Source organism: Myxine glutinosa, chromosome 1 (genome assembly GCF_964187855.1).
Source record: "Myxine glutinosa chromosome 1, kmMyxGlut1.1, whole genome shotgun sequence".
Taxonomy (NCBI): Eukaryota; Metazoa; Chordata; class Myxini; order Myxiniformes; family Myxinidae; genus Myxine; species Myxine glutinosa.
In genome coordinates this window covers 144,844,437-144,851,793 of record NC_136261.1, presented here as the reverse complement: position 1 = coordinate 144,851,793, position 7,357 = coordinate 144,844,437, and the positions used below count along the sequence as shown (strand labels likewise).

General features: G+C 46.4%; 1 long non-coding RNA gene across 1 annotated transcript; it reads right to left on the bottom strand.

The window, feature by feature from the left end:
- Window positions 1–6,427: 6,427 nt before the first annotated feature.
- On the bottom strand, window positions 6,428–7,357 carry LOC144889752 (uncharacterized). Its single transcript, XR_013622047.1, has 2 exons — window positions 7,313–7,357; window positions 6,428–6,735 (listed from the first exon to the last, which is right to left on the bottom strand). It is a non-coding gene; the product is annotated as an uncharacterized LOC144889752 (long non-coding RNA).

Below are 7,357 nucleotides of genomic sequence, written 5' to 3'. Positions count from 1 at the left end.
AGGAACTCCGGAGTTTTTTCATTAGGAATATATGCGATTTGTTCTTGGGGGCCCCCGTGAGTGAACGGAGACTCGGATTTTAATTCTGATTCCGGATTTCGCAGTCGCTAGTACGTCTTAACACTCGACAGAAATTGGCCCCGCGAAATTTCGACGATTTCTGGTAAAATTACCTCAGGGTAAAGTTACATAGGAAAACCGCATGTTAAATTTTCGTCGCCGAAGGACTTTATTTTTTATTACGAAATTCATCCTGACTTCGCCTCTAGGAGGATAGAGGGGTATCTGTACGTAACGGGAACCTTTATTTGGCGAAGATTGGGCAAAAATTGACCGAGTTATTCAAAATATGGACTTATAAAAAATTAGTTTCTTAACGCTGTAAACGCAGTGACGTCATCACGTCCCCGGCACGACTCGATTCCGAGGAAATTTTGGTTTTATGGTGCACGGCTCCATTTCACAACGAATTTGAATTCTGTGTACAGTTTTGCCACGAAAATGAGGTCCCCGCATCGAGTGTGGTATCTTATTTGGTGAAATTCGGTCGATTTGAAGGGGTGAAAATAAAATGTGATCGTGGAAAATCGCAGCGAGGGGCCATTTTGAATCGGTTTTCAGTGAATCGGTTTTCGATTATGACACCGGGTTACTTGTGGTGGATAGGAACACCACTAGGTAAGTAAGGACAACCTTTATTTAGCGAAGATTGGGCAAAAATTGACCGACTAATTCAAAATATTAACTTATATCAAATAGGTCTTTTAAGGTGAAAACGCGATGATGTCACCACGTCATGCGGCACGAATGTCGATTCTGAGGAGATATTGTTTCATTGTGCACACCGTCATTACAACAAATTCAAATCCCGTTTCCAGTCCTACAGCGATAGTGATGTCCCTGCATTTTATTTCGTGGGGTATTTCTAATTTGTGCGAGTTCTATTCTCGTAGTTATCATGTTCGGGCCGTGGTCTTGCCGAGATGTAAGCCGCACCTCATTTTGTCGAATAAAGTGGTTCCGGTATTTGGGACCGCAGGGACGGAAAGTGCAGGTTTGGGGTGCCAATCACTCTCGCTAGCCGGCCCGCTCTGAAGGCTCGGATCGGGACACCGGGATTCATTCCGGTCGCCCGGTCGGCCCGGAGGTGGGGGTGCGGGACTTGTCACGGAATGTCAAAACAAACGGCCGACCGGGGCCGCCCAAAAGTCGGGCGTGAGGGGCGCGTCCACTAATGGAACGCCTCTCGCTTCCCAAATCGAGGGCCACGTGGTCAGGAGAACCTCGTCCCTTCTGGTTGCCTTGCCGTCCCACCGTGAGCGCTGGTCAGGGTGTACTTCAAGCTAAGCTTAAGTGTTAAGTGTTAAGTGTTAAGTTCCTCCTTGCCCCCGCAAGGGAAAGGCTCGGGTCAAGCTCTCCCAAATTTCCAAACACTAGAAATCGGACGTCTCAAATTAATTAATTAATTTGTTAATACATCTGTCGCCCGCGACCTCTCCAGCGTGGGCGTCGAACCAGTTCATTTCCGGTGCGACCGGGCCGAGTATCGGCCCGGCCGTGGCCGAAGCCGTTGATTCCGCCGTAGCACGCTAACGCGTAGGCTCGTGCGTCCCTGGTCCGCCGGGGCTCCGCGGGTGTCCTACGGTGCCTGACGCCGCTACCCTCCCAACTTTCTGGAGTAGGCGCCGGTGCCTGGGGACGGATTTCGCTGTCTAAACATGGTAGCGCTAGGCCAGTGGGACCGCCGGGACCCACGTGCACTCACAAGTTGTTATGCGTGTGGGTGGCAGTATCAGACCGGGGCGCCCAAACGCTCCCCGGCTAAAGTTCATCCTGAAAGCGCCCACATTGTGCAGACAAACTCCACCAATTGGCCGGTAACACTGTGCCTATCGGCCGGCCTCGAAGACCGAAATTGTGGCGGTTACCGATCCTTCGGGTTCGTAACTATGCCACCCTGAAAATCATGCAGCGGAAATGAAGGAAATTCATTCATTTCGTCATCTAACCAGTGACGCGCATGAATGGATGAACGAGATTCCCACTGTCCCTATCTACTATCCAGCGAAGCCACAGCCAAGGGAGCGGGCTTGACGGAATCAGTGGGGAAAGAAAACCCTTTTGAGCTTGACTCTAGCCCGACTCTGTGAAGGGACTTGAGAGGCCTGAGGCACTCAATAGGGCTGGACCGGTGAAATTTCGAGGATTTTTGGTAAAATTACCTCAGGGTAAAGTTACATAGGAAAACCCCGTGTTAAATTTTCGTCGCCGAAGGACTTTATTTTTATTACGAAATTCATCCTGACTTCGCCTCCAGGAGGATAGAGGGGCATCTGTAGGTAACGGGAACCTTTACTTCGCAAAGATTGGGCAAAAATTGACCGAGTTATTCAAAATATGGACTTATATAAAAGGAGAAGAAGTAGAGTTCGGAGTTGGACACGAGGCAGAGCAGACGCCATTTGGGGGAGCTGAGAGGATTCAGTCGTGATCGAGTACACTGGACACTTTTTCCCTCCCGTTCTTTCCTGCCTATGTTCCCTCCATCTTCCCTGCGATTGTGTGGGCGGGAGGAAATCCCAGGGAGGAAATTCGAGGCGAGGACGTGTTTGTTGGTGGTTGCCTCGCTTCGCCGTTTCTTCAACCTCGGTTACCTGTGCGAGGGTGAGTCTGAGTGAGTATACCAAGACAAGAACAAGAACTAGGAGGAGGTATGTACGGTGCGAGTCATATAATATATTGTTTAGTTATCGTCGAATGAGGAATTTGGGGTCGGGATGCGTGGTCGGCCTTGGTGACTTGGCCTTGACTAGATGCTAGGCCGCACCACATTTAGTCGAATAAACTGGTCTTCAAATATTTTTTGACGGCTATGGACTTATATAAAATTAGTTTTCCAAGGCTGAAGCGCAGTGACGTCATCACGTCCCCGGCACGAGGTTCGATTCTGAGGAAATCTCGTTTCATTGTGCATGCCGTCGTTCTACTTCCAAATTAGAATCTGTTTCATTAATTGTTGTTTCCACACCGCGTCGAGAAGCGTAAGTATACCGCGACAAGAAAAAGGTATGTTACGAATTTATGCGAGTTATATTGTGATAAGTATCGTCGAGTGAAGGAATCGTGTTCGGGCCGTGGTCTTGACTAGATCTAGGCCGCACCTCATTTTGTCCAATAAAGTGGTATTCGGGTGGTTCGGGGACTCGGATCTTAATTCTGTTTTTGCAGTCGCCAGATTAGCTTAACACTCAATAGAACTGGACCCGCAAAATTTCGGGGATTTTTGGTGGAATTACCTCGGGGTAAAGTTACATAGGAAAGCCCCATGTTGAATTTCCGTCACCGAAGGACTTTATTTCTGTTGCGAAATTCATCCTGACTTCGCCTATAGGAGGATGGAGGGGTATCTGTGGGTAGCGGGGGCATTTGTTTGGCGAGGATTGGGTGGGAATTGGTCGAGTCGTTGGAGGTATTGACTTATATAGGGTTGGTTTTCTAAGGCTGGGGCGCAGTGGCGTCGTTGCATCCCCGGCACGAGGGTCGATTCTGAGGAAATCTTGTTTCATTGTGCACGCCTTCGTTTTACCTCCAAATTAGAATCTGTTTCATTAATTGTTGTTTCCACACTGCGTCGAGAAGCGTAAGTATACCGGGACAAGAAAAAGGTATGTTACGAATTTATGCGAGTTATATTGTGATAGGAATCGTCGAGTGAAGGGGTCGTGTTCGGGCCATGGTCTTGACTAGATGTAGGCCGCACCTCATTTTGTCGAATAAAGTGGTATTCAGGTGGTTCAGGGACTCGGATCTTAATTCTGTTTTCAGATTTTGCAGTCGCCAGATTAGCTTAACACTCAATAGAACTGGACCCGCGAAATTTCGGGGATTTTTGGTGGAATTACCTCGGGGTAAAGTTACATAGGAAAGCCCCATGTTGAATTTCCGTCGCCGAAGGACTTTATTTTTGTTGCGAAATTCATCCTGACTTCGCCTATAGGAGGACGGAGGGGTATCTGTGGGTAGCGGGAGCCTTTGTTTGGCGAGGATTGGGCGGGAATTGGCCGAGTCGTTGGAGGTATTGACTTATATCGGGTTGGTTTTCTAAGGCAGGGGCGCAGTGGCGTCGTCGCGTCCCCGGCACGAGGGTCGATTCTGAGGAAACTTGTTTCATTGTGCATGCCTTTGTTTTACTTCCAAATTAGAATCTGTTTCATTAATTGTTGTTTCCACACTGCTTCGAGAAGCGTAAGTATACCGCGACAAGAAAAAGGTATGTTACGAATTTATGCGAGTTATATTGTGATAGGAATCGTCGAGTGAAGGGGTCGTGTTCGGGCCGTGGTCTTGCCTAGATGTAGGCCGCACCTCATTTTATCCAATAAAGTGGTCTAAAATATTTTTTGGTGGTTTTTATGCTTATCATTAGATGCATAACGTTCGTCGCAATGTGTAAATATATGGATTGCCATCGGATGGTATGGGATTTGGGATTTAGGAACTCCGGAGTTTTTTCATTAGGAATATATGCGATTTGTTCTTGGGGGCCCCCGTGAGTGAACGGAGACTCGGATTTTAATTCTAATTCCGGATTTCGCAGTCGCTAGTATGTCTTAACACTCGACAGAAATTGGCCCCACGAAATTTCAACGATTTTTGGTGAAATTACCTCAGGGTAATGTTACATAGGAAAACCGCATGTTAAATTTTCGTCACCGAAGGACTTTATTTTTTATTACGAAATTCATCCTGACTTCGCCTCTAGGAGGATAGAGGGGTATCTGTACATAACGGGAACCTTTATTTGGCGAAGATTGGGCAAAAATTGACCGAGTTATTCAAAATATGGACATATGAAAAATTAGTTTCTTAACGCTGTAAACACAGTGACGTCATCACGTCCCCGGCACGACTCGATTCCGAGGAAATTTTGGTTTTATGGTGCATGGCTCCATTTCACAACGAATTTGAATTCTGTGTACAGTTTTGCCACGAAATGAGGTCCCTGCATCGAGTGTGGTATCTTATTTGGTGAAATTCGGTCGATTTTAAGTGGTGAAAATAAAATATGATCGTGGAAAATCATAGCGAGGGGCCATTTTGAATCGGTTTTCAGTGAATCGGTTTTCGATTATGACACCGGGTTACTTGTGGTGGATAGGAACACCACTAGGTAAGTAAGGACAACCTTTATTTCGCAAAGATTGGGCAAAAATTGACCGAAATTGAATTGACTTCCTTCAGTCCATCCATACTTTCCGCAATCAACACCAGATCATCTGCATACAACAACTCCCACAGTAAACCCTCCTTTACGTTCTGAGCCAGCACCTCCATCACAGTTACAAATAGTAGTGGACTTAGTACCGACCCCTGATGCACTCCCACCTTCACCTCAAACTCACCACTGTGCCCGTCCTTCGTCCTTACAGCCAGGGCCAGCGCTACCATTAGGCCAACTTGGCAGCCGCCGAGGGCGCAGACATCAGAGCGGCGCATTACTGAACTTGTAGCAATAGCTCGAAGACTTCCAAAGTCTATGCTGCCACAAGAAGTACTTCTCTTCATACTACAACAAAAACTCCTGGATAATGTGCCTAAAGCCCCTGTCACACATAGGCGGATTTGTCGGCGACTACTGGCGACTGAAAAAATCGCCACCACCCGCCGACAATCGTAATGAAACCGTAATGGACGGTCTTCTGTCGTCGTGGTTATCCTTCCCAGGTCTGCTGCAGTCTGCTGCAGTCGGCAAGAGCCGCAAAGGGGCCAAATATTTTTTAAAATGTTTAAAAACGGCGCGGTCAGTCGTCCTCAAAAAATCCGCCATGCTGTCGTGATGGAACTGCCATGCTGTCGTCGGTATCCGTAATACGATCGTAAAGCGGCCGCAACCCAGTCGCTCATAGTCTTCCGCAATCGCCCCAGCATCGCCCCACCAGCTAGCACGGCAGAGATGCGAATGCCATACGGCCTTCCTGCGGCATCTTCCCGACTACGGGCCGACACTGTTGCGGCTGCATATCGACTACAGAAGAACTGTCACGTCTCCCCTGCGGCTATGGGAGACCGACGACAGCAGTAGGACTAGTGGCGGCCGAGTTACGGCCATTGGCGACAGAGATACGACTGCCTGGCGACTGCATTATGACATACCACGATTTTCTGGCCAGGTATAAGGCTGGTGAATTTTTTTTTCCTGTTTATCACTTTTTTTCAAAAACGTGGGTATGGAGGGAGGGGTTTTTTTTTTGGTTTTTTTTGTCAGAGTGAAATTTTAATGGATTATTCAACGCACAACATGTTTTTTTCTTAAATATACTTGATCGGACATACATCATTAATCATGTTATGATTTCTAAACTAGTAAACCTTCGTATGTACGCACTGATACGATTCAAATAAAGAAAATAAAGAAACCTATGTCACATTGAGTTCTGTTTACTTTTAATATTTGCTGATACGTATAACAATGGTAGACCAAAACTTCGGCTTTTAAGAATAATGTCCGGTTGCCACACATGTATCTATCAGCAGCTATTGCCATAGCATTCATACATATCGAAAGCATTATGTTCATTGGTCTTCTGTTGGTTTGGCCGATCCAGGAAAGTAATAACGAACTCAATGAAATTTCCAAGGGTATTGATGACATCTGCCAATGTTGAATCTCTAGCTGCAACATGGGTCATAGTCTTTTTATCTCCCACTGAGATGTTTACCACTCCATTGGTACACCTGAAAAAGAAAAATCACCATAAAATATACTTGTACATTGTCTACCATACTGTTTACCTATCAGCCAAGCCACAAACATCAAGGTTCAAACAACAAAAATGTGGGGAAAAATTGTACATTGAAAAGATGAGCACCCCACCCCCTCCCCCCTCCCCCCCCCCCCCACACACTCACACTCACACACACACACACACCCTTTCATAACTAATAATTGCAAGTATTCATCAGTCTCAGATCAAATTCAGTGTTTTGAATACAAATTATACAAAGTTCTGCACATACAAATTCTGTTTTTTCCAAGTCTGGATTTGGTTTGGAATTTTGAACCACCCAGGAATGAAAACTAGAAATACAGATCTGGGATCCCAGTACAGATATATCGACAGATTTTTGTTTAGAACAGAACTGGAGTCCAACATTTCCCACCATTCTTTATGAATAAAAGAAGGAAGCGCACACCCCATTTATCAGAAGCAAAACCTTGCGGTCCACGTAAATGGCGGTGAGGGGGAAAACCCGCACACACTAAATATACAACAACAACAACAACGTACATTAAAACGGTTATATTTCTTACCATCAAGCGTTCCCGACACGAGCTCATAATACAGTTCGTCTAGAG